We start from the raw sequence: 6,363 nt of genomic DNA, 5'->3' as shown, positions 1-6,363 counted from the left end.
CCACAGTGCTGCCAACCCCCTGCCCCCAGTCTCCATTATGTAGCAGGTCCCTGTGAACTCAATATCCGAAAGTGCACAAAGCCTGAATGTGCACACAGTAATGGGAACTTCCAGAAACAACCTACTGAGGGTGTGGGTGGGGCAGTGATTCTTCAGAGCAGTGATCATGGTGAAAAAAAGACTCAAGTGGAAAGAAAACCTGCTTTTCAGGGGTGCACTGTTTTGCGCATGCTGGACCTGGATGTGTGTGTCCAGAGATGTTTGGTGGGTCCATTAGACCACTTCCTGGGCTGCCCTTCAGGGATTCATTTTCCTGTTCCCATGCTGCCTCGGCACGTTTTGGAGTTCCTGGCCTGTCAGGACATGCAGAGCTTCCCCGCTGACCCACCTCCTCTTAATCCATTGTGTACCAGTAGTGTCACATTTCTGCATGATTTAAACAGTACAAAATTCAAAATGTTTATCAAGCCGGAGGTGAGGAGTCGAGTCCCCTCCCCCCTCTGGGCCTGCAGCTCCCTTTCCCTCTGCCCGTATAGACAAGCCATGGCATCAGAGATTTTATTTAAAAACGTTTTTTTTTGTGTGCATCCTCAGAGTGTGCTTGTATAACTATAACTTCTAAATTTGGGGTTCAGTTGTTGGCTGTGTAATTGAAATACCAAACTTGCAAGGGCACAGAGTGAGAATCCTCCCACCCTGCTATTTGAGTCCAACCCATCGAATATTCCCAGTGAGTGTATGCCTTCCTAGAGATGCTGTGTAAGTGCATTTTTCTGTTTTACGCAAATGGTGCATACTGTACACGCTGAATTTTTTCCTCTACGTAGTGTATGGTGGAAATAGTTTCCTCATTCCTTTATTCTGCCATGCCTACCTACATGGGAGTGAAGATACAGGTCAGTGTTTGGTGGCCCCTTACTCTCCCCTAGCCATTGTTCCTGCTTCTAGGTTTCAGTTCCAGCTCAGCCACTTTCTACTGTGTGACCTTGGGCAAGTGACAACCTCTCTGTGCCTCAGTTTCTTCAATCTGTGGTTTCGCTTCCCACAGTTCAGTTAACACCAGTCAACCGCAGTCCAAAATATTAAATGGAAAATTCCAGAAATAATTCGTAAGTTTTAAATTGCATGTCATTCTGAGTAGTTCAAGGAAGTCTTGTGCCAGCCTGCTCCATCCAGCCCAGAGCTGAATCATCCCTTTGTCCAGCACATCCACACGATGTATGCTCCTCCCCTCCCCAACCATTAGTCACTTAATAGCCATCTTGATTATCAGATCAACTGTCATGGTATCTCAGTGCTTGTGTTCAAATAGCAATATTTTACTTAGTAATGGCCCCAAAATACAAGGGTAGCAATGCTGGCTATTTGGATATGCCAAAGAGAAGCCATGAAGTGCTTCCTTTAAGTGAAAAGGTGAAAGTTTTCAATAACAGAGACCACATTAACATAACTCTTTTTACAGTATAGTGTTATAATTGTTCATTTATTATTGTTAATCTCTGACTGTGCCTAATTTATAAATTAAACTTTACCATAGGTAGGTATGTATAGGAAAAAAAAGTACATACAGGGTTTAGTACTATCTGTGGTTTCAGGCATCCACGGGGTCTTGGACTATATTTTCTGTGAATGAGGGGTCCTGGGACTACTGCAGTACCTCTTCTAGGGCTGTAAAGTAGTTCTAGGTACAGATACACCCCAGGGCCTGGCATAGAGCCAGGACTGTGCATCAGTTATTAGCATAACTACATGCTTATGTGAAGCTCTCTTAGCTCACAGCCTGGGGTGTGGCCCAGGTCTTTTGGGTCAAGTGTGCTTAGCTGAGCTTTTTTAAAAAAATGTTTTTAGCCGGTTTGGCTCAGTGGATAAAGCATTGGCCTGCGGATCTAAGGATCCCGGGTACGATTCCGGTTGCAGGCTCCTCCCTGGCCCAGGCCCTGGTGAGGGTGCATGCAGGAGGCCACCAATTGATGTGTTTCTCTCACATCAATGTTTCTGTCTTTCCCTCTCTTCCACCTCTAAAAATCAATGGAAAAATATCCTCGGGTGAGGATTAAAAATAAATTAATAATAATAAAAAATAGCCGTAACCGGTTTGGCTCAGTGGATAGAGCGTCGGCCTGCGGACTGAAAGGTCCCAGGTTCGATTCCGGTCAAGGGCATGTACCTTGGTTGCAGGCAAATCCCCACTGGGGAGTGTGCAGGAGGCAGCTGATCGATGTTTCTCTCTCATCGATGTTTCTAGATCTCTATCTCTCTCCCTTCCTCTCTGTAAAAAATCAATAAAATATATTTTTTTAAAAAAATAATAATAATAGTTTTTTTAATATATTTTTATTTCAGAGAGGAAGGGAGAAGGAGAGAGAGAAACATCAATGATAATAGAATCATTGATTGGCTGTCTCCTGCACACCTCCTACTGGGGTTTGAGCCTGCAACCCAGGCATGTGCCCTTGACTGGAATCGAACCCAGGACCCTTCAGCCCACAGGCCAATGCTCTACCCACTGAGCCAAACCAGCTAGGGCAAAAATTGTTTTTACTGATTTTAGAGAGAGAGGAAGGGAGAAGAGAGAAACATCCATTGGCTGCCTCCTGCACGCTCCCTACTGGGGATCAGGCCTGAAACCCCAGCATGTGCCCAGACTGGAAATGGGACTGGCACATAGGAGGACATTCAGCCAATTGAGACACATCAGCCAGGGCTTGGCTGAGCTTTAAAAACCAAATTCTCAGGAAAGTTGCTGAGACTCTCAGCTCGAGCCCTGGCCCCCAACCCAGCCCAAGAACACTGTATCTAAAGTAGGCTCACTCTCCTGTTATCTTGTTTTTATTTTTATTTTTCATTGGGGGGAGAGGGGGATTAATCTGTTTTTTTGTTAATCCTCATCTGAGGATATCTTTCCATTGATTTTAAGAGAGAGTGGAAGGGAGGGGGAGAGACACAGAGAAAGAAACATGGACGTGAGAGACACACTGATTGGTTGCCTCCTGCACCTACCCCGACCAGGGCCTGGAATCAAGGCTAAAACTGAGGTGCCCTTGACTGGAATCAAACCTGGGACCCATTAATCTGGGAGCCAAACCAGTTGGGGCTCCGCTGCTATCTTGTGACAACCATGCTCACTCTACTCCTAGGCTGAGCCATCCTGGCTCTAAATCCTGTCTCTGCCACTCTGCTGCTTGTGTGTCCTTGGGCAAGTAACTTCTCTGAGTCTCAGTGGCCTCCTTTGACAACCAGGGGCAATGAAAGTACAGACTTAATAGGGGCGTTGTGAAAACTGGGCAAGGCACTACATCGGGGCAAAAAACATGGCTAAGAACTTGGTTTCTAGAGGTTGGCTGTGCTGAGTTCAAGTTCTGCTCACTGCATTCCCCAAGAAAAACGACAGTACCTCTCAGAGCCTTGGTTTTCTCCCGTGTGAAACAGGACTAATCATAGAAGTCACCCCTTCTCACTTCCCAGAGCAAGAACTCAGCTAGCCACAAGCCTGACGGAGAGCAAGTGTGTAATTAACATGGACAGTCTTTCTAAAGCACTCAGCAGAAAGCCTGCCCCAGGTCTCCTTAAATAGTTACTAATTATTAAAGCACACAGCACAGTGCCTGCCTGACACATAAGTACTCATTCATTCATATGCATTCATTGAGTACCTACTGTGTGCCCAGCCCTGTTCTTGATGCTAGGGACACAGCAGTGAACAAAACTGGACAAAATTCCTATATTTGCAAAGCTAACAGTCAAGGGGGGTGGGTAATTAAGAGTAAATAAAGCATTAAATATGTTAGATAGTGCTGAGAGTGATGAAGAAAATTAAACCAAGTGGGTAGAGTGTTGGGCACAATTTTAAGTAACAAAGTCAGCAAATGCCTCACTGAGAAGGTGACATTTGAGCAAAGACTTGAAGAAGGAGGTAAGGAGGAAGCCAAGTGGAGAGCGAGGGAATAGCATTCCAGGCAGAGGGCCAGCCTGTGCAAAGGTCCTGAGGTCGGAGCATGCCTGAGTTGTTTAAGGAACAGCCAGGAGTCCAGTGAGGCCGCAGCAGAGTGAGTGAGGAGAGAGTGGGAGGAGGGGAGATGAGAGGAGGGAGGACAGTGGGGGTGATGGGGCAAATGGTATAGAGCAGGGGTTGGGGGAGCTGCAGGTAGAAGTTTGGCTTTTCCTTTGAGTGTGAAGGTTTTGAGCTTGCAAATTTTTTGGATTTTGTTTTCTCTTAATTTTCCTTTGCTGGGAGTGAGGAGGTGGAGTGTCATTTAATTTGTAAGAGAACTTCAAGTCCCTGAAGTATGTCATCATCAGTCTCTTGAAATTTCAATGTACCAACCTTTCATCTTAAAATAGCACAACACAAACAATAAGCATCTATTAAAACCTCTTCCTTAAAGTACAGGTACTCCTGTTCCCTCCCACAGACTTGACAACACTTTCATCGTCTGCTGATTCCACGCTTGTCCAAGATGAGGTGGGGAAGGGAGACTGGAACTCTGTGACTATTCGGGCAGACATCTTCCCTCTTTGTCATGAGGGGACGAGAGACAATCTGGGGAACACTCAAGAAGGCCCCCTCCCAGAGCACCGCGTTTCCTTGAGGTCACCACCGTCTTTGCATCCCTAGTGCCCAGAGTGACACCTGGCCCAAAAGTGACCCTCTGAGGGTTTGTTGAATGAGTCACTGAGTGACCAAGTGACTCAGACCAGAGGGCCTGCAACATGTGTTCTATGACCACTCACATCAGGGAGTGTGCAGAGGAAGGACAGCCCCGGCCGGGGGTCTGCTGTGATTCCCCAGGAAGGGCCATCTCCTCCAGCTCCTTCAGCCCCTGCCCATCTGGGAGGAGTGGATGTTCTCTTTGGCTCCAGGAAAAGACTCTCTTTCCTGGGCCCTGCTCCTACTTCATGACTCATATGTCCGTCCTTGGGCGCAGCTCCTTCCTGAGGGCCAGTGGAGCTAGGGAGCAACAAGCATAGCAGTCTTGTGAAGCTCAGACCTGGTGAAGCTCACAGCGTTCCGGGAAACACAGAGGGTTTAGTGTCCTGGGCTGCCACGCAAAGCACCGCAAGCTGGGGGACTGACACCAAGAGGAGTTTATTCTCTCACAGTTCTGGAGGCCAGAAGTCCAAACCCAAGGTGTGGCCAGGCTGAGTGCCTTCTGGATCCTGGGAGGGAGACTCAGTGTCAGGCCTCTCCCAGCTCTTGGTGGCTGATAGCCATCATCGGCGCTCCTTGGCTTGTAGCTGCGTGGTGTTAATCTGTGCCTTGGTCTTCACATGGCCCTCCCCTCTGCTTGTCTCTGTGTTTTCTGTGTCTTACGGGGACAGGTGTCACTGGAATCAGGGCCCACCCTAATCCAGAATAAACTCATCTCAAGATCCTTAATTATGTCTGCAAAGACCCTTATTCTAGCCCTGCCAGTGTGGCTCAGTGGTTGAGCGTGGACCTATGAACCAGGAGGTCACTGTTCAATTCCAGGTTAGGGCACATGCCTGGGTTGTGGGCTCTATCCCCAGTGTGGGGAATGCAGGAGCAGCCGATCAATGATTCTCATCATTGATGATTCTCTCTCTCCCTCTCCCTTCCTCTCTGAAACCAATAAAAACATATATTTAAAATATACGCAACCTCCTGGTTCGTAGCTCGATGCTCAACCACTGAGCCACACTGGGCAGGCTCAATTAAAAAAAAAAAAAAAAAAGACCCTCATTCTAAATAAGGTTTGGGGACAGGAACATATCATTTGGGGAAAGAGCATCATTCAGCCCATTTACACTGAGCAAGGCACTTCCTATGCCCAGAGAGCTTGGAGGGCAGAGGTCTGACAGGCCCTGGGCACACAGGCCAGGGGACAGGAGCTTGTTGGGGCTCAGGGGTGGGCCACTGGGCTGAAGTCCCATGGAGGAGGCCCCGAGGCACACGGGGGATGTGGATCCGGTAAGCCTGGGAGTGGGAGGCCTTAGGGCCTGGTGTGGTCTGAAGTGAGAAAGCAGGAGAGAGCAGGGTGGGGCATGCCCAGGTTTCAGACAGACAGGCAAGATGTCTGGGCCCTGCTGAGACAGGCCTGGGTGCCCCAGGCAGAGAAGCCAGTTGAAAGAGTTTGAGTCAGGAGGCACGTGGTGTGAGTTCCTTTTGCCGGGAAGTTGGCACTGGGACTTGGGTTGTTTGTCTCATTAGGGGCCCAACTTTCTTTGGGATGATTATGCGAGACATCAACATGGCCAGGCCTGACTCCAGATGAAATACTTCAGTGAAGAGTGTTTTGAGGGCACATGGCCTCATGGTGTGGGGGGTAGAAGGGGTGATTAGCAGAGAAGGGAGGGGGGGGAAATCTGACTCACAGGTGCCCTCTGGCTGCCGTGGAGGAAACA

This window comes from Myotis daubentonii, chromosome 5 (assembly GCF_963259705.1).
Source record: "Myotis daubentonii chromosome 5, mMyoDau2.1, whole genome shotgun sequence".
Lineage (NCBI taxonomy): Eukaryota > Metazoa > Chordata > Mammalia > Chiroptera > Vespertilionidae > Myotis > Myotis daubentonii.
The sequence above is the reverse complement of the archived record's forward strand: the minus strand, read 5'-3'. Positions refer to the sequence as shown.